Genomic DNA, 18,951 nt, shown 5'->3' with positions numbered 1-18,951 from the left:
TGTAGGAGGAGCAAAATGGCGAGGTGGAGTGGGGGTGCCCTTGCCAGGATTATACATCATACATACCATACAATTCTTAACCACTCTCTCAGCACACTTAGCGATACCATCATTCTTCCATACAGGGGACAACAACTTACATATACCTTTCGCGCTAATATGTGACAAGCCGTGAGCCATAGTCACGACGGCTAGCATATATGCATCCGGTAACATCCACCTCTGGCATTCCGACAAATCAACCCAACATCCATGCGCATCTAACTTTCCCGTGCTTTCTTTCCACTTAGTCTTTTCAGTTTCGGTGGCCTCATTCTGAATCGCTTTCATGCTCTCAACAGTGTCCTCACACATACCAGTCTCCGCAGGCCACCTCACTGAACTCGTAACGTACATTCGGGTTGCAAGATTCTTAGCCGTTTCCTTTGCAATCTCATCCGCAAACGCGTTACCACGACCAACATCATCCGTAACCTTTCGGTGCGCGCTGCATTTAATGATTGCCACCTGCTTAGGCAATGTAAGTGCGTCCAAAAGATCGTTCACGAGCTGTCCGTGTTGGATCTTCGTACCATGCGATGTCATAAATCCTTTTTCTCTCCACAAATGACCAAAGCTATGTGCAACGCCAAACGCATATTGACTATCTGTAAACACATTCACTAGCTTTCCCTTAGACAAAACACACGCTCTCATCAACGCAATCAACGCTGCCGCTTGCGCTGAATTCTGGCTCAATCTCGCAGTCTCCACAACCGTACTCAACGTCACTACAGCATACGCAGTCGTCACATCACCATTCGGCAACTTAAAACATGAACCATCAACATACAAAGTACCATCGGGATCTGCCAATGGAGTGTTTTTTAGGTCAACACGACCCTTCCTTTCTTCCTCAGTTCGTAGATAACAATCATGTGGTGGTACATCATCTGATTCCATATTAGTCGGCAACAATGTCGCCGGATTCAGCACATTACAACGCTTGATCTGTATATGACTTGCCAAAAGCGTCAACTCATAACCGGACAACCTTGCGCTCGTCAAGTGTTGAGTTTTCGTTCGATTCAAGAGAGTGTCAACTGCATGCGGAACCATCACCGTAAGCATATTATCCATGACCAGTCCTGCAGATTGCCGGATGGACCCCGCAGCTGCCGCTGTCGCTCTTAGACAACTCGGCAAAGCTCTAGCTACTGGGTCCAAGGTCGAGGAAAAATATGCACATGGACGCTGCTTACCGCCAAATTGTTGCGTCAGAACACTCAACGCACAACCCTCTCTTTCGTAAACGTATAGTGTAAACGGCTTACTGTAGTCAGGAGTACCTAACACAGGAGCCGAACACAACGCATCATGCAATTCAGAAAAACTTTTCTGACACTCTTCGGTCCATGGCAAAGGAGTCAGAACATCCTTGCACGTGAGGGCTAACAATGGCTTCGCTAGCAATGAAAAATTTGGAATCCATTGCCTGCAGTATGACGTGATACCTAGAAAGGCACGCACATCTCTCTGAGTTGTTGGCACAGTCATTCGAGCGATCGCTGCAATTCTTTCTGGGGTCAACCTTCTTCCCTCCTTTGACAATAAGTGACCTAGATAGGTTACTTCTTGACAACAATATTGCAGCTTAGAAGGTGACACCTTGTGATGTAAGTCACAGAGATGCTGTAACAGCGATACTGTAGCAGTTTTGCAAATCTGTTTAGTGTCAGCAGCCACTAACAGATCATCAACATACTGAATCAAGGCCGCAACAGCCGGTAACACGAACGCATCAAGTTGACTCTTTAGGGCTTGGCTGTAGATCGATGGACTCTCACAGTAGCCCTGAGGAGCGCGTTTAAACCTGAAGCTGCGACCACCTAATGAGAAGCCGAATAGATCTCTGCTTTCCTCAGCAATCGGAATGCTAAAGAAAGCATTCTTCAAATTGATTACCGAGAACCAAGAGGCAGAGGCTGGAATCAGAGTCAGTAAAGCCGTAATGTCAGGCACCACAGGAAATTGTGGAATCACAATTTTATTTACCTCTCGTAAATCAATGACAAAACGATACACAGGAGGCTGGATGGATCAGTTAGTTTCAAAATAGGTAACACAGGACTATTACACACATTTCCCCGAGTTTCCTCAATAACATCCTTCTTGATCAAGTCATATATGATCGCTAATAGCGCTCGTTCACCATCAAGAGAGATACGATACTGGGGGATACGTGGTAAACGCACATTCGATTTCAATTGGACAACATAAGGTGATATGTCCAGCAGGCCCATGTCATTGGGACCTGTTGCCCACAAAGACTCAGGAAGAGAACTCAATTCCGGTGGGAGCTTATCAGTTGACAAGTACATAGGAGAGATCACTCTTTGACCCAATGTAAGCTCCACTCCCGCAGGAGAACAGTATAGAGTTGCATATAACCGTTTCAACAAATCCAGGCCCAAAAGATTCTCACCACAACCAGTAGTTAAAATCAAAGGAGCTTCTAGCTCACGAGGCCCAATTGTAAGGGGCAAAGGGCTAGAAACCGGATTGCTAACGGGGGCACCAGAGAATCCAACGGAAACATTCGTTAAGCCAGACAAAGGTGCGCCAGGGAGTTTCGAATGCATGATGGAACTTTTCGCTGCATCAGTGTCCAACAGAAAAGGCTCAACTACGCCCGATGTGGCAACTGCGACGTAAGGCCATCTCTGATCAACCGGAACTGATACTACTCCCTCTCTTTGTCTGTGGCTGTCCTAGTAATTACCGTCAGCATCAATGTCATGCTCGACGTAATAGTCGTCCACATGATACTGTGCAGATCTACCAGACGATGAATTGCGCTGATCAAAACAATTGTTTGAGTCTGATGAAGTGGTAGAACGCTCATTCTGATTTTGAGTGACACCACGACCTCTACCACGTGATGCTTGTTGAGGACCACTACGACCTCCTCGAGCCGAAACACTATTATTTCGGTCACGTAAAACCGGACAATTAAACTTCAAATGGCCCTCACCCCTACAATATGCGCATTGATTGTACCCAAGCATAGATCTCGGTGTAGAGGAGTCAGTACGCGACTGCGTCCTAGAGGACTGTGATTGCGATCAATTTTGCTGCTGGGAATCATTTTGATTCGAGCGCGGAGGATACGCTTGCTGCAACAGAACCTTAGTTTTAAGATCCTTCGTTTTCTTATCTGCACGATCACTTTCTTCCTTTTCTCAGTTTTCGTAGTATTGAGCCGTGGCTAATATTTGAGCAGTGGTAGAAACAGCCCACGAACTTTCGGAATTTTTCAATTTGTTGCTGAGTTCAGGCAACAAATTCGACACAAATTTATCTACAAACAGTCGCTGACATCCCTCAGTGCTCATATCCTGACCACTGTGATCGATGAATGCCTCCTCAAATCTGGTAAAGAAATCGGAGACACTCTCGTCCTTCTTTTGCTTGCACGCAGACAGTTTATCCCAGTTAACTCTCATTGCTGGCATAAGTGTCTTCATAAGTGTAATTATTCTTTGGGGCAGATCCGTAATGATCTGTTCAGGCTTAGCCCCACCAACTTGTCGTCCGTCAGCCGCCGCAAGAGCAGCCCAATCACCGCCTAACTCAGCTACGTGATTCTCTTGACTGATTTTTGCCCAAATTGGTTGAGGTACTACGTTACCGAACAACATATCAATGTCGGCAAGGTTCATAATAGTAGCATCCACTAGCTGAGATAACTCCTTGTAATAACCTGCCGGATTTTTCCGGGGGTCAGGCAAAGATTGTTTCACCTGCAAAACTTCCGATCGCTTCCATGGGAGGTGTATCCAGACTCTCTGGAAGTGTGGCAAAATAGCAGGGTTAGCAGCGGGATTACCTGGCATCCACACTGGAGGAACTTCTCGCATGGGATACTGACCAGGTTGTGCCATCCACTCCTCAGTTTCGTCATTAAACAATGCTCGAGGTTGTACTGTAGATCGAAAGAATAAGATACGCTCTAAAGCACGTCAAACATTACCACCCACAATCATACCGTTCGAAAACTGATTCTGGAGTTCAGTCATTTCAGACGGTACATTGTCTACCTCATCATTATCCCACTCCTCTCTTAGGGATTTACACATTTCCTCAAACACGAATCTTTGTGTGGGCTCATTAAATTGAGAGAACGTGTCGAAAACTATGCGCGGGGTGTATTTAGCAGGATGCCTAATCCATTTACGCGTCATTTTCACTAACGTCTCACTCTCCCTACCACCAGGAATTTGACTTCGTCTCTGAGAGACATCAGAAACATCGGACCCAAGGATCGGTCCAAATGGAGAGTAAAGATTGGCAACAGCATTTGGTATGGGACTACGGACAGCAGGAGAAGAGGAGAAAAGTACAGGGGCAACAACATGAGGGCTGAACGTAGGAGCAGTAGGAGTAGCCAAGAGAGCAGAAGTAGCGGGAACAATAGACTGAGAAGGTATAGGCAGTGGAGCAGTAGGAAGAAGGGCAGGTAAGGGAGCAGGGACAGCTTGAGGAACAGGAGGATTCGGAGGAACAAGACCAACGGCAGGCTGACCAGCAGCTGCCGAAACAACAGGTTGAGGGACAGGAGGAACCACAGGAGCTGTAGTATCCTGCACGTATGGAGGTGGTGATTTCAGTAGATAGGACAACAAAGGGTCCTCTACCGCTTCTTCTCCCTTCTTATCAGAACTCGACGGTAAAACCGGATAACACTTATCCACCGCCATATGTTGCAGTCTAGCAAAAACTTCCTTTTCCTTCTCTTCTTTGTCTCTCTGAAACTGCTCTGCATTTCTCATCACCGTAATGATACCTTCTCTCTTATTTTTCTTAATCTGTTTGATTTCTTTCTGCTTGACCTCTTTGTGCCATAACCGAAAGGAATCAAACATGGCCGGACTAGCTTTGTTTTTAAACAATTTTGCTTCGAGATTGAATTTAAAATTATTTATAATTTATAAAGCGCATGTTCGCCAGCGGCTTCATGGCGCTACAACTTACAGAAAACATGGTAGACTGGCCAGTGTAAAGTAGAGCAGTTCAGGCTGTGAGAGGACAGTTAATTAAAGGCTTTAGAAAACAAATGAGTCTTGAGTTGTTTTCTGAACTGGGAATAAATAGTCAAGGTTCTGAGCTCAGGAGGCAGGGAATTCCAGAGGAGTGGAGCAAGGGTCGCAAATTTCGAACCGCCCCATTTCTTCCTCCGAAATCGCGGGACAGTGAGAAGGGCCTGGGTGGATGAGCGAAGGTCTCTGGTGGGGACGTAGGGAGTGATCTCAGAAGAGATAAAGGCCGGTGCCGTGCCCAGTCTCGCTTGGAAGGTGATAGAGGCCAGCTTGAACTGGACACGTTCACGAACGGGGAGCCAATGTAAAGATTTAAGAAGGGGGCAGACATGGTGGAATTTTGGTAATTTGAACACCAGGCGCGCCGCCTGGTTCTGGATCTGTTGCAACCGCCTAAGACTATATGCAGGTATACTGGCATATAGGGCGTTGCCGTAATCCAGGCGGGAGATGACCATCGCCAAGGTGATCAGTTTCAAGGCGTGAAAAGAAAAAAAGCGGGACACCTTGCGTATAGTACGCAGTGAGAGAAAGGAAGAGGACACCACAGAGCTAACCTGGGAGTGAAGAGTGAGTTGAGAATTGAGCTTGATACCTAAAGTTTTTACTGAGGAAGAGGGGACAGGTGGGGAACCAAGCGAAGGGGGCCAGAACAGAGAAGACCAGGGGCTGGATGAACCACCCGTCAACACCAGCTTGGTCTTATCTGGGTTGAGTTTTAAATGGTTGTGGTTCATCCAGTCTCGGATGTGGGTCATGGTAGATTGGAAATTAGAGATAGAAGACGGGGAAGAGATTGTCCAAAATTGCAGTTTCGAAACTACCATGGGGTGGCCAACTAAGGACACCATCATCTTTAGTGTAACGGATCCAATATTCATTATATACGATAGGACCTACTCCGTGGCGACTATAGAGCTCATAAATTGGAGTTCCAACTGGAGGTATCGGACATGAGTCCTCCAATCGGGAATCCGTACCGCAACATTTAAAGAAACCAAACAAAGTACTACAGCCAGGCATCGTGCACACTAACCGAGTTTACAAACTTCAAGGGTTATCGAATTACGATGTCCTCGCAAAAATGCAAGACCCTCGGTTTTTGGCAATTGCAATCGTCAAATAAAACCCAACAACTAAGAACCAACAACTAAGAACCACAAATGCAATGGAACCATGCAAAACAACCAAGTTTCAACAACAACCAAGGATTCTGGGAGCGACCCACAAATACTTAACTGAAAGAACAATGGCGTCACCAGGAAGGCCCGTCTATCGTCTCGCCGTACAAAGGACTACGCCAGGCGCCAAAACAGGTCGACAGTCAGGGCATCAGTCCGTCGCAGCCGTCAGGAGGCGGGAATCTTCACGGGAAAAGTCTTCGGACCACCTATTTCGACAACAGGATCGATGAAGCGGGGTGCCAACTGAATGACTGGGCTATTCTAAGGCCCAGCGGTGCCAGGGGACAACACCTGAAACCTTCGTGGGTTACCTGTTCCGGCGTACAAATCACAGAGACACGGGACACTTCCTTTGGCGTCAAAGATCAAGGTTTATTTACTGCAGGGATACAGAAATCGCAAGAAGTACACAGCGTGTAGGTTCTGAGAGACTGCTTCAAATTGCAACAGTGGATCGCTCCTTTTATACATATTTTAGTCATAGCACCACATGGCGAACAAAAGATTACAACTCAGTTCCCACAGTAAACTTCAAAAGGGTCGCTTTCATGTATTCAGAAGCCCGGAACATAATTACAGTAGCATCGCCGGTTCCCAACTGTAAAAGTACGTTATCCCACCATTAAGTACATTCCATTCTGGCTGTAAACGAGTTAAGAAAAGAGACAGAAACAGGTGCAAAGGGAGACAAATATAGACAACAGATTGAAAAAGAGTGTAGGGGGCAATATCGGAAACACGACTGCAGGATCAAAGGATTTGTGCCTAATGCATGCACGACTGAAACAATAGACCGGCACGGCAAGATGAGCCTCGAGCTGAGCCATCTGCCTTTGCAGTGTCATCCCCCTCGTCATAAAGACACCCTCAAAGGAACATGTGTCTTCCGCAAGAGCTTGGGAATCCCAAGGTCATGAAGCGGACAGTGTCCGTTCGCTGGCTACTTGAGGGCAAGAGACAAAATGGATGCCGTATCTAAAATGGAACCCGTGGGTTCAGATGGAGAAACCCACGAATAGGACGAACCGTTCAAGGCAGCGTAGCGAAAACGCGTACACCCACTAAACTCGTCATTTGCGGTTCATAGATACCAAACTCGTCCATATTCGAACGAGTCAAAAACGCCATTTCGATTCTCACGGAACCTCAATGGCACAAGGATTGACAGATGCTTCCGAAATTCTGACGCATCTGTTTGCGCAAAAGTCATGCATTGCTGGAGTCGGGTCGCAAGCACAAATGCAACTTCACCAATGCATGGGGAGGCCTATTCCCAATACACTGCTTCACTTAGGGTTTTCATGCAGTGGCGTCCTAGAGTTGGTACGGTGAAGTCTTGTAGATTTCACTGCGCCACTTCTTCTAAGCTTTCTTGTGGGGGAACGCCCACCCTGCATACATTATACCTGACGCAAGTATAAGGCGCAGGGCTTTACAAGTTAACGCATCTGCCTCGATGCGTCATGTTGTAAATGGGTCGCAACATGGTGCTTTGTTTACACTGCTGCTGCGTCTACAAAAAGTGATGCAACCGGGCACAGAAGTGTTGCAAGGACTACAACATTCACGCAAAGTTGTTCCAATCTTCAATGCCTTTTGCGAAAATATGGACAATGTCATACAGGTCAGAAGATTATTCTTCATCAATAGGTCTGCTCTGCATGATCGAAATTCAGATGACAAGAACATTTGTTTAAGAAATGTTCTACTTGCTGATTCATAGGTCTTACAAAAAATGAATGTTCACAAAAGTTTGAATTTAACTTCCAAACACAGAAACATAATAAATTCATATCCTTCACCCTTATGCTGTCCCAACATCTCCATAAGCACACCAAATAAACAATGTTAAAGTAAGGTCCAGTCACCGAAATATGGGTCCAGCCGAAATAATTCTCGGTTCCGGGGCTTGCCCTAATTAGGAGATGAGCTCTCACAGACGATTCACAAAAGATCTTCTGCACAATTTCCCAAAGCCTAATTCTGCCAACCCATCATAGAAGCATCAGAGCCAGGGTAATTCATGTGAAGTAAATGAACAGGAATATAGATTTAACCAAAGGGAGACCCAGAGCTGAAATCCTTACCTCCAAATAGTTTGTAATAGGCTCTTAATGTATTGTGATGGTTGAGGTAGACGGGTGCAGGGCCAGTCCTCTGTTGAAAGAATAGTTTTCTCCTAGTTGAAGCATTTTTTGGAAGTATACCCGGTGTCACAAATGAACCCTGTGCTCTTCCAGAACCACAAATTTGTCTTAGTATATTCTGAGAAGCAATAGTAAATGTGTCCCACCCCACCTTCTAGCTAAGTTTCGGACACACCTATTTCTAAACTTCATGTTAGCCAATATATACAAAATTTAAGGACCCTAATTCAAAGTTGCATAAATATAATACCCAGTTAAAGGAAGGAAGTTATTAGACTACTTTCTCCCTAATCATAATACAATTACTGTTCATTTACGTGGGGTCCAAGGGCATAGCTTTGGATGTTTGATTTCATGCTTAAGCACTTCATAAAGTCTATGTACTTCTTTACCAAGCTGTGCAGCCCCATCAGTGATCTAGGCATTAATACTGCGTTATCCACAGAGAGGAGATGGGGCAAAAGATCTGCTTAATAAAAGGTGGTCCAGGTTATATTAAATGAAGTAATACACTCCCACTTACTCTCAAGGCAAACAGGTGACCATGGCTAGAAATAAGATCTCCTGAGAGTATTGATATACAGCACACTTACATCTGTTCATCTACATCACAATGACTTCTTGGAAAACCAGACTCTTAAGCTTTAGAGACTTCCCCTTGCCTGGATATTGATTTTTCCAAGAACTAATTTATTATGCATGAACATCTATTCCTTTGGGGGTTCATTGCTTACGTTCCTATGCCTGACTTTTACGTCAATACTGGCATTCCTAAACACCTTCAAGGTATAAATATACCGTCACTTGCTATGGCAAAGCACAGTGTGGTTTGGTGCAGTTCGACTACCTACTTGCACGACGCAGCTCGCCACAGCAAGTACTGAAGGAAGCCAACACCCCAGCTGACGCTCTGACCAGAAGTTGTCATCCTCGTGCCGAGAATCCAGCTCCAGTGTTTCTGACTCCCCTTGCGGGGTGTTGGGAAATCGAGTCCCGGGAAAGAGATACCAACCTCTCTCATTCTAAGGCATGGAGCTGATTAGAACCTAGAGAAACCTTTGGTAATACTTGGCAAAACTAAACTAAAGCTAAAACAGCACCTACTTCTTCCCTCATACTAGACCTAGGTTAGGTACACTGAGGTAGGCGTATTTTAGAAGCACCAGTTGAGTATTTTAGCCTGTGTTATTTATGTATGAATTTTTATATGTGTCATGGCAACTGACAATGCTATTACAGTATTATTTTATATTACTCTTTACGCTGTACACATTATACTTTGCATTCTGTCTAACGATTGTAGCAGTTCATATCTCTTGCATGCGAAAGAAGAATGTTCAATAAACACTTTTTATTAAAACACCCGTCTCTCTATTTTTATGCAACTCTGCAGAAACGAAGCATGCACGATTGACTGAGTGAAATTGTTATCTATTGTTTCCACGACTCTGAAGATATTTTTCCGACTCTAAGGGAAACAACATTTTCATGTTTATGGGGTTATCAGAGACTAATCCCTTCTTGTTCATTCGAAAAAGTTTCTTTTGACCTCCGAGTTAGCTGGCACACGCAATTAAGTTTAATGTACTCGATAGAGACATACTGACCTTAGTCCTATGTCAAATCTATATTGTATATTATTCCAATGCACAGAGCCTATTAGGGATATAGGAACTACACTACAAGTAGACATTGAGGCGCGATGATCACCCGTACCTTGTGGTGAAGTCTGACAGGTCACATGGAGACACGTTACTGACCTGTGTGAGAAGACCGCCTTGCGACCCTTGGAGCTGTTAATGGTTGAGGCGCTGTTGTGCACAAATGTAGTGAGGTCCACATCGCATACTACGATCCACCACTACACCGGGATGCATAAAGGGGATTACCAACGCTGTGTGCTGTCTCTGTGCAACACAGGCCTAATGATGTTGGACTGTCCGTATGCTGTAGAGGTTAAGGCCCCTGTGCTACGTCGAACTTGTGTGGTGTGAGTGCTGCAACTTCACGCCTAAGGGGACCCTTCTGCATCAACTTCATCGGGAGGTCCACCAGTGGACTAGGCGGCAACTGCTGTACCCAGCCTAGTGAAATCACATCTGGCTGAGGCTCCTGCTGGCTGAGTCACAGATTTGGAGAGTGCAGTGGATTGCGTTATGGTGTCAATGTCCAGGTAAGCAGAAGGTGGGGTGTAGATGACACACCCCCAGTGGTGGAATAGCGCTGCTCCATTTCCTCAAGCAGAGCGGAAGTGGAACAATCATCACATGAAGATAACTCAATCAATCAATCAGGGGAATTGAAAGCGCAGCACTCACCCGTGAGGGTTAAGGTGCAGAGGGGGGATCCACAGGTCTTGAGGGTCTTCCTGAAGGTGTTCAGGGAAGGGGCGCGTCTGATGTCTGCTGGTAGCTCGTTCCAGGTCTTTGCTGCAATTGGGGGGAAGGATCTTCTGCCTGCTCTGGCTCTGTGGATGCGTGGGGTTTCAGCCAGCGCAAGGTTGGAAGATCGGAGGTTTCTTTTGGGTATGTGGAAGTTGATTCTGTCGTTGAGGTATGTCGTGAGTGAGGATTTAGAAGGTGACTCTTTTCTCCATGGGGAGCCAGAGGAGTCTTCGCAGGTGTTGGCTGATGTGTTCGGGATGCTGAAGACTAGTCTGGTGGCGGTGTTCTGTAATGTCTGGATTTGCGGAGTAGGGACTTGTTAATACCGGAGTAGAGTGGGTTTGCACAGTCCAGTCTGCTGGTGATGAGTGAATGGGTGACTGTCTTACTTGACTCCGGTGGGATCCATTGGAAGGACTTGCCAAGGATGCGGAGGGTGTTAAAGCAGCTGGAGGTGATGGCGTTGACCTGTCGTGTTCATGGTGAGGGATGAGTCGAGTACGATGCTGAGGTTCTTGGCTTAGTCTGAGGGGAAGGTGGGCTTCCAAGGGCGGTCAGCCACCAGAGGTTGTCCCATGCTGAAGGGGTGGTTCCAAGGACGAGGACTTCTGTCTTCTGGGCATTGAGCTTCAGGCACCTCTTGGTCATCCAGACTGTGATGTCTTGCATACCCTTCTGGAAGTTGAGACTGGTGGTGGTGGGGTCTTTGGTGAGGTAGAGGATGAGTTGGGTGCTGGGTACTGTGAGCAGTGCAGGATTCGATGTTGAGGCCGTGTTGTCGGATGATGGCGGCAAGGGGGGCCATGTAGATGTTGAAGAGAGTTAAGCTCAGAGATGACCCCCATGGGACTGCGCAGGTGATTTACTTGGGATTGGAGAGGAAGAGTGGTAGTCTGATCCTTTGGCTTCTTCCAGTGATGAATGATCGGATCCAGTCTAAGGCTGTTCATTGTATTCCGGCGTTGTGCAGCCTGGCAACTAGTGTGCAGTGGGAGACGGTGTTGAAGGCCGCTAAAAGGTCGAGTAGGATGAGGCCTGCAGAGTTGCCTTGGTCCAGAAGGGTGCAGATGTTGTCTGTGGCAGCGAGTAGGGTGGTCTCGGTGCTGTGGTTGCTTCGGAATCCGGATTGGAACGGGTCAAGGATGGCATTGTTTTTTATGAAACTTGTCAGTTCTCTGTTGACTGTTTTCTCTGAAACTTTGGCCATGAAGAGGAGGAGCGAGATGGGCCGGTAGTTCTTGAGGTTGGTGGGGTCAGCTGTGTTGGAGGCCAGGGTGGTGGTTAAGGTCTGGCGGCACTAAAGGCAGTAGAACTGGCCATGGGTTGTGTTTGGCGAGGCCTGTTGGTGGTCTCTGAGTTTTCCGGGGAGGCGTGTGAGGCTGACTGTGCTATAGCAATGGGTGGCTCTAGATCCAGGTTTCCTGGTGCTGTTCTCGGTTGAGTCATAGGTGGACACAGATGGGCTGGCCTTAGGGACACCGCTGGGGCACCAGCGGTGCTCCTGCTGCACGCAACCATTCAGCGGCCGCCATTTAGTAGGGGAGGGGAGAGGAATGATCAGCTGGAAGGCGGGAACAGGCAAAGATAGGGAGGCGGGGCCACAGGGGCAGCAGCAGCAGGCAGCGCGAGCTTAGAGAAGGCAAAAAAACAGATTCAAAAGAGAAAAACAATGGATAACTGACTGATGTAATCATGCTATGTATCCTCAGGGGTGGGAGGGTGGGTAGGACTGCACCAAACATGGAGCAGGGCATGGGTAGATTGGCATGCCCACTCAAGTGCTCAATGACTGTTTGGCTGGCCCACTCAGGCTGCCCAAAGTAGTCATGGGCACTTCCCTGTTTGCAATCCAGGCTGCATTACAGCCTGAATGCAGCACATGCCCTCCCCTCCGGCCCATGGCTGCATAACTTGTCCTGTTGCCAATTATCAATCCCACCACTGCATTGCAGCCTTGTGATTGACTTAGGTGAGGGAGCCTGGCTGCCTTCTTCTTTTCCTGGATGCAGACACAGGAGAGCAGGTGCTATGAAGACATGGGACCCGGCTTTGAGGTAAGTCTTCCCTCATAAACATTTTAACAACACCCGCTCACACACACATCCCCACGCCCAAGCCTCATCCACTGTTCTTTCCAGCGTTTACCACCTTTCAGCTTTCCAGCCCCACAGCACTTCTCAATGGCAGCTGCTGTACGCCAATGCACAGCAGGCATACCACTCGTGTGTTAAAGGCACATACATAGTTTGAGTGCATACCAAAACATTGCAATCCATTCCAATGCATACTAACACTAGGCACATTGCAACAGTAGAGTAGGTGTTGCATAGCAGAGACATTAATATCACAATTCTCATTTCAGTGAGTGCGGCCAAAAAATAACCTTTGCACCTCAAACCCAACCGTGAACCCAGGAATTCCTTTTAGAGCCCCATAAACCACCCAAAAATCTAATTTGACCCAAGTCCACACACCCATTTCCATATTTTACCCCAAAACACCCCCCAAATTGCCCTATTTTACCCCAAAGCACACCCCAATTTCCATATTTTACATTCCAAACCCATACCCATCCGTAAAACTTTAAAGTACCCCATTACTAACCTCACAATGCGTTGTAATCAAAAGCGATGTAAAGGCACCTGCGTTGTCGGAGTTGCGTTGGTAACAATGTACTGCCTGCATTTTAATGGTTGTCTCCCGTGCCAGAGGCAACCCATAGGCTACGCCGTTTGCGTCCGTCTGCCCCTGGACCACGCTCTGCACCAAGGAGCCTTCTTCTTGGACACTCCACCGCTACGATGCCATCACCCTTCTTGCTAACAACCCTCAACGCCACCTCACCTGCCAGGACCAACTTGTGCTCCAGACCAGACATCGCCATCTCTGACGGCTGCAGTATCACCTACAAGGAGCACCCCAAGCATATTGGAGGAGGCATTGCCATTACCTACAGAAGCACACTCGGACTGACCATGCACACTAATGACACCTGGGTGACCATGAACCACCTCAACACCCAGGCCCAGACCAAGCCCAAGCACATATTCTGTTGCACCCTCATGTGCATGGACCCCCATTTCCCCAATACCATTGTAGACCTCATTGCAACCCAGGGTCTCCGCTTCACCGACGACATTCTACTCGATGAACGCATGTTCCACCTGGACAACCCCAGTGACACCACTCCATCATGGGGAAGGTTCCCTTCATCAGGCGCAAGCAGCAAGTCACCACAACAAGCCACATAGCAGTACACAGAGTCGAGCACGCCACCTCCGCCAGCGGGAGCTTCAACTACAGCCACAACAACGGACTGTCCTGGACCAACCATCATTGGTAACATCAAGTCTTCACCTTGCCCACCGGACGCCACCATCATCATCACACCCCTTCACAGCTGGATCAAGGCCACTGAAGAACATCTTGTCAACTCCCTCTGCACCAACACTCCACCATTGCTTCCAAATGATGACACCACAGCACGCAACCACCACCGATGACTCTCCAACAGCGCCGACATTTGGGCACCCCTCATGAACAGCACTGAGTCAGTACCTTCCACCTGCCTGATGACAGGCGTGAGGGTGACGCAGCACCACAGGGATAGGCTGGCCCCATTCATTGATGGAGTTGTGACATGACTGCAGCAATGCGTGACTTTAGCACAGACAGATATGTCAGGATTCCTGACGTATCTGTCATTACTTGCGTCATGGAGCGCTGTCCAGTGAATACAGCACATCCCACCTGTCACAAGAAGGGCATAGTGAGTAGTGTTGCAACACTGTCTTGTCGCAGTGCTGCAACACTTTTCATGACTGAGGCCCAGGAATGCACAATATCTTATTGATGGTCTGCATTCCTGCAGTGTAGTTTTGTCACAGGGCAGAGCTGCAACATTGCTTGCAGCACTGTCTAGCACCAAATCCTGCTGAGATGAGGCCCCAAGAGTTATCCCCATTTTTAAGACAAGCTATATACTGCAAATGTTGGAAACGGAAAATGTCTGCTATTTTGTTAGTAGTTTTCTAAAATGCATTCTGAGACATAGAAAGAACCTTTAAAATCTTGGTAAATTTTAACTTTGAGCGGCCCATCGCATCCCCAGATTAATTTTTATATTATGGAATGAATTTTATATGAAATTTTATGTAACAAATGTATTTTTGCACTGTATGATTCTTTGCTCTTTTATGGTTTTTTCCACCGTGAAACAAGCCGAATAAAGAAATTTATATATATATAAGACAAGCTATTTTCTGGTCTTAAGTAACGGGCTCTAACTGCAGTTAGAGAAAGCTTTTGGGGTCTTCAGAACTTCAAGTATCCCCTTGTGAATATGGAGTAGTGGGGTTTGTAGTCATTTTTGCACGGGAACGCCTCTCCTGCATATTATTATCGCTAACAGATGTGTTGATCTTTACAATGGATGTTTTCGCCTAAAAACTATCGCTAAAGGGCTGTTAGCGACAGCTTGGTAATTGGGCGATAAAATTATCGCCGCATTAGCGGCAGAAAAGTTGCGCTAACGCTGCAATGACTCCTTGTGAATATGCCCCTCAATGTGACAAGTGGTACAACTTCAGCTGTAAAATAGGCCCCTTGTGCATTACTAAGCATGTACATCCTATAGAATGGATTGATAAGCCAAACAGGTAATAAGATGAGCTAAGATCGTCATACTCCCTCTGGTTGGAGTGAGTCAAAGACAGTTCTATGTATATTCAAAAAAACTGTTAACAAAAGGCTTTCTAGACAGCGCCTAGTCAAGACATACTTAATTACCTACACGGAGTAACAAAAGTCAATTTTGCAAGCTGCTGTCTGTATTCCTCTAAAACGAGAATCCTTTTATTTTGAAAGTGCTATATTAATTGTGCGAAGGCCTCATGAAAACACTTCATTTTGGCGAAAGTACATACATTTTCTTGCTTCTACATTTGCTTGACAAAACGCGACTGTAGGGAAAATGTTAGCTAACCTACTATTTAAACACTAGCAAGCAACATGCTTCTGTATAAGGTGCTTTGCAGAATTTATTGTAACGGAAACCTGCAGACAAAATCTGTGCAAGCATTCACTTCAATACATAAAAAACGTTGGAAAAGACACTCTTCCTAGTATAAATTTCCAAGTTCGATTCGTTAGCGAGCAAACTGTCTCAAAAACCTGTGAAAGAAAAGTATCTCGCGATGTACAGAAAAACTTCAGACAAACAAAACCAAACAAGGAATCATTGTGAAAGGCAAAAGTCAGAAAATGTGCGAAGCTTGCTGAATAAAAACATTAATTGATGACTCTAACTCACGTTGATTAAATAACTAGAACCACGTTTGACACAGTCTTAATATAAATTTTTGCCAGGAAGTTACTTCTGTTGTGTAAAATCCCTCTCTACAAGTTCTAGCATAACCCTAGTTCAAAGAACTGATGACTATCACGTGCAGTGTTTACCGACGTCCCATGGCTCAAAGTGGATGCACTTTACCTTTTTTTCCAAACGACTATTTCTTCTCTATCAGTATTTTTAGACAAGAGCAGAAGGCAAGTGGAAAGAAACAGTTCACAGTACGTCTCTTTTGTTGTTCAGTTTGACTTCACTTAAGATTATTAACAAAGCTGCCCTTTATCCACGATAATATTTACTTTTATGTGTAAGCTGTTGGCAGCCGTGAAAGGAAAATGTCAAGGTAATATTCAACATGATATGTTTATATTTGGATGACATTTTGTTCCCATTGAATGATTCAGAGCAAATGTTGATCATTATGACTAACATTATGGCAAACGTCTTCCATTACACGTTATGGGATTAAATATATCTCTCAATAATCTTGAAAGGGGGTGAAGGGCACTTCTGATAGATACTTAACTAAATATTTTAGATGTTTTATTTAAAATTCAGACATGTTTCTGATTATTGGGAGCCAAGTCCTTCGTTTGGGGGTGGCATGTTATTGGCATAAAAAAATAGCACAACTAGAATTATTACACTTTTAACCAATTTGGAGCTGGACAGCCTATTCTGTAACTACATCATGAATAAGTCATGAATGTACTAAAACCTTAATATCAAGCTTAGAATAGTAAAAACAATGAAATCGCTGCCTTTAGTGAGTGGTTTGGATGAATAACAAGATTACAAACTAAAGGCACGACCGCGCATGTAGGGAGTACCCTGCTTTGCATGGAGAGACACCCCATGCACTGTATGGTGTTCCTCCAGATGGCGTGAATTTCCACGATGTAACGACTAGCATTGTGATCAGGTCTGCACGGACTCGTAGGTGGAATGAATGAGCCACATTTACATTTCACACGCACAGGCTACATGTTCTGACTATGACCACCTCGAATGTAAATATATTTAATTGAAGAGGTGGCTCCTCTCACTGGAGAGTGAGTGGACACCTACTGTTAACTATTCTATCAATGCAGAGGTGTTTGTGTGCAACGCTAAACGTTGTTCAGGGAAACACCAGAGGGTCTGGGGATGTGGTCGAAGTATTATCAATGAATAGATCCTTAGGCCATGTAACATAGTTTATGTTCTGTTGCACAAAACAGAAACTTTCTGATATTTAGAGGTCTCATTTTACATACGACAACACTATTAAAAGGCATATGGCATTCAGCAGTGTTGGACTGGCCTATAGGGCATTGAGGCAATGCACCATGCCTGGTCTGGTAGGTCAGTGTATGGGTTGCTTTTTAGAGGTTTGTGGGCCTGTTTCAAGATCTGCAGGACGAAACATTCCATGGTAGCGCATTACACCAATCCAAAAACAAAAAAACAAAAACAATCCTGAATTAACATATCCCATTTCACAGCTTTTTAAACAAAATTCTAAACATTTTTTACAACCTTGATATAGAATCGTAGACCAAACAGAATTTATAACATACCTCCATTTAACATTCAACAAGATATTTCCAAGTCCGAGTTGCCCCTTTCGTTTAGCATAAGCTTCTTCGAATTATTTTGTACGTAACATTTTATTTAACTATTTCTCAAACACAGGTACTTCCAAAGATCTCCAATTTTGTAAAATTAAAGAACGAGCAACCAACATTGAAGAGCTCAGAAAAAGCCCCTCAGCTTTCGACAATAAAACCTCCCTAGTAGTAGTACCAAACAGGACTGCTTCTGCTATTGGATCAAATGGTTTTTGAATTGCCTGGTTAAAATACCCAAATATTTTCTCCCAGAACACTCCCAATTTAGGACACCAAAAAAATATATGCCTACAACCCCTTTCTGATGGGGTACAACAGCTAAAGCACCTATTTTCCCTCCCAGGGTACATTTTGTTTAGAGCCTTTGGAGTTTAGTAGGCCATTCAGTGTGAAAGAAAAGCCATTCTTTTAAGTTTGGCAGCTCTAAGAGTCTTATTTCCTGTGGTCGATATATTTTGCTATTCTTTATAGGAAAAAACACAATGGAAGCGACTTTCTCCAAAAACTTTAAGACTATAGGAGATTTGTTTTGTGTTTTCATTAAACGATACCAATTGCCGACCCCACTCATAATAGAGGTATACAAAGTGAAAGCAGCCTTCAAGGGGAAGCTATTAAGTAAAAAATGATGTTTCTTAAAGAAATTAAGATTAGCTATGTCCTGTGATGAGTAGTGGATTTGAAGTACGCTTTTGACACAGTAAGCCAGCCTAAATAATAGGCAATTTTAGAAAACCTGGGGGTGTAAAAATCTCTAGTTATTATTACACCAAATCCATTGGGACACCTTTGCCAACATCAATGTTCAGATTAAGGGGTGAATGCACACCGCCTCTAAACAGAAATCAGGTAGTCCGCCAAGGGTGTTTTTTAGCGTCATTTTTATTTTTAGAACGGTCTTGAAGGTTATTTACTTCAAAAGAGGCTTTATATTCCCAAGGTGGGAAATCAGTATATACCTGCACTATTAAATGCTGATGTCCCGGTCCTCAATGCAAAAACCACTAATGGCCTGCAGAGGCTGATGGATGTCTCTTTTGAGTTTATGACCACTAGATTTTAGAGTAAATCCCACAAAGCCCTTTATTATGATTTGTAACACCACTAAAGCCCATTGAATTGCAGAGGTTCTGTCCCCACAGTAGAGAGTTGCAGTTACCTAGGTTTCCTATTTGATAACCAGCCTAGCTGACATTAA

The sequence above is a fragment of the Lissotriton vulgaris genome, chromosome 6 (genome assembly GCF_964263255.1).
Source record: "Lissotriton vulgaris chromosome 6, aLisVul1.2, whole genome shotgun sequence".
Taxonomy (NCBI): domain Eukaryota; kingdom Metazoa; phylum Chordata; class Amphibia; order Caudata; family Salamandridae; genus Lissotriton; species Lissotriton vulgaris.
Note: the sequence above shows the minus strand (reverse complement) of the source record.